Source organism: Arachis ipaensis, chromosome B10 (genome assembly GCF_000816755.2).
Source record: "Arachis ipaensis cultivar K30076 chromosome B10, Araip1.1, whole genome shotgun sequence".
NCBI classification, from domain to species: Eukaryota; Viridiplantae; Streptophyta; class Magnoliopsida; order Fabales; family Fabaceae; genus Arachis; species Arachis ipaensis.
In genome coordinates, this window is record NC_029794.2 from 136,028,073 (window position 1) to 136,030,970 (window position 2,898).

Here is a 2,898-nt window from a genome sequence, read left to right on the forward strand (position 1 = left end):
ATGAGTACAATTAGAAACTTAATTTTTTTAATTAATATTAGTCAATTTTTCAAAATTATTTTTTATCTTAAATTCTAAATTCTTAAAAAAATAAAATAAAAATTAAAATAAAAAATTAGCTAATTAAAAATTGAATATTTTAATTATTCATAAAATTAATGCATTCATATCATATCCTTCAACAAGACTACCATTGATAAGTTTGCCCTCTTTGCAAACACATATGCTGCGTTTATTTTTAGAGACGGAACAGAATATGACACTGAGACAGAAATAATAGTACGGAGATACTAAAAATTATCTTTTGTATACTGTGTTTGAATATAATGTACAAGACACTAATATAATGTTTAGTATTATGTTTGAATACACATGGATAAGACTAAAATATTATATGAAATGACTAAAATAGCCATGTAATTTCAAATTTTCTACATCAAGTACAAACTAATTTAATAAATAATAAGAGTATATAAGAGTGCAGATGGAACTTGAAAAAAATATTTGAAGAAGCCAAAAATTTTAATAAAAAAATATATAATAGTGTTCATATCGTGACCCAACACTGTGACCCAGGCCCAAACACACAAAAAATCCAAATCCAAAGATTGGCCTCCGATTGGCCTTCGACTACCCACCGACCTCCTCAGAAGAGGTTGGGTTCTACGAAGACTCCTTCTAAAGAAGTCGGGCTCGATGGATAGCTGGCAGATAACACTTATTCAAATAAGTAACTGCCCCTAAAATCTCTCATCCCACTTCCAGGAGTCATATATCAACTACCCTAAGATAATAAAGGGACGGTTATCCACCTTAAAAGGTGGAACTACTCCAACGGTGGTTATTGGATCACCACTACAAATACACTGACACTCCTCAGGTATCTCTAAGTTCCAATACATCTTAAAACCTGCTTAACCCCTTGCTGACTTGGGTATCGAAGTGTCTTTGTAGGTACCACTCCCCTCCCCTTTTTGCTCTCTCCCATACGCAACTCGGACGGAGGCTCTCAAGCGCTTACCAAGTCGGAAACCTTCTTCCATTTCATACTTGGGCCAATCCTTCAAGCCCAAACTATCAACTTCAGGTTACCCACGTAACATTGGTGTCGTTGCCGAAGAACCTGGAGATTAACCCATGATGGCGGATAACTTAAATAAGGACAGAAACACGGCGTCCGATTCGGAGCAAGAGAATCAAGACGCTGGTAACAATGACAGAGCTATAGTCACTCACCAAGGGGTGACCAACCAACACAAGGAAGTTCCCTCTTGAGTAAAAGACCCAAGGGAAACCCCCTCTGAGGGGCACGAATCAAGAAAGGAGGGACAACCCCATGCAGCCGATTTAATGGCATTGTTCCTCGGCCACCAAGGGCGGCTCAAACAGCTGGAACAAGAATTGGAGCGACAGCGAGAGACAGAGAAAAACTTAAGAAGGGAGGTCGAGCGACGAAAAGAGCTTGAAGAAAAGCTCTCGAGATTGGAATCTGCTCTTCGAGGTCGAAACTCTCGCAGTAACCGAGAAGACTCTCCCTTGGGAGGGGAAGACCCGTTCAGTGAGGACATAATGAGGGCAAAAGTTCCAAGGAACTTCAAAAGCCCCGATGTGGACCTATCCGATGGGACTACTGACCCAAAGCATCATCTTAGCAACTTTAAAAGTCAGATGTACCTAGCCGACGCTTTTGATGCTACTTGCTGCAAGGCCTTTCCGACGACCTTGACAAAAGCAGCAATGAAGTGGTTCAATAGTCTTCCCCCCAGGTCGGTTACCAGCTTCGACGACCTCTCCCAAAAGTTTCTCATGCGATTTTCAATCCAGAAGGACAAAGTAAAGCACGCGCCAAGTCTTCTGGGAGTAAAACAGGAGATCGGAGAACCTCTGAGGGACTACATGGAAAGGTTCAATAAAGCGTACTTAGAAATTCAAGACCTGCCCATGGAGGCAGTGATTATGGGCCTAGTAAATGGATTCCGAGAAGGTTCCTTCTCCCAGTCCATCTCGAAAAGGCACCCGACTTCTTTAAGTGATATACAGGAAAGAGCCGAGAAGTACATCAATATCGAAGAAAACGCCAGGCTGCGAGAGCTAAGTTGGCGACCGGGGCACCTCTCACTCATCAAAAGAGAAAGAGAGAGAGCCCAAGAAAAAAGAGGAAGTCGGCCCTGAAAGGCCCAAGAGATATCACTCCTATACTCCTCTACGAGTTTTCCTAGTTGATGTCTACAGGAAAATCTGTCATACTGAAAGGCTACCTCCCCCTAGACCCATCAAAAATAAAAAAGAGGGAAGTCATGGCGAATACTGCGAGTACCATAAGTTATATGGTCACTCAACAAATGAATATTACGACCTAATGCTCAAGTTTCGCAATGCATGTTTTCATTCCTATTAGGATATTTTATACATGACCGTTCTATAAATGATTTTATAAACGCTCATCAAATTTAAAATTATATCCTAATTTTATTTCTATCAAATTTTGCTTGCATCCTTTTCTTTTCTTGAATCAATACTAATAAACTTTTTTCATTTTTTACACTTGAAAAAAATTAACTCCTAATAATTTTTTGTCCTTACAAAATTATAAATGTTCTTGTATGGATACCTAGAGGGAGAGTTCGGTCTCGGGAAATCGACGCCAAGTTGTTATCTTCGGTGCCGACCTTTGAGCTTTGTGGTAATTCGAGCTTTACTCCAAGGGGATGTCCAATCGCGCAGAGTTTTGAGCAAGAAACTAGGGGGGAGTGTACCTGCAAAGGCACTCTGAAGCTTAAGTCAGTATTGAGAATTCAATGTGTCTTTAGGATAGGAGATCATACCTTTTATAGGTGAAAATATATCGGTCGGTTATACTTCTGCTTTATTGCCTGTATTAAAGAGTAATAATAAGGG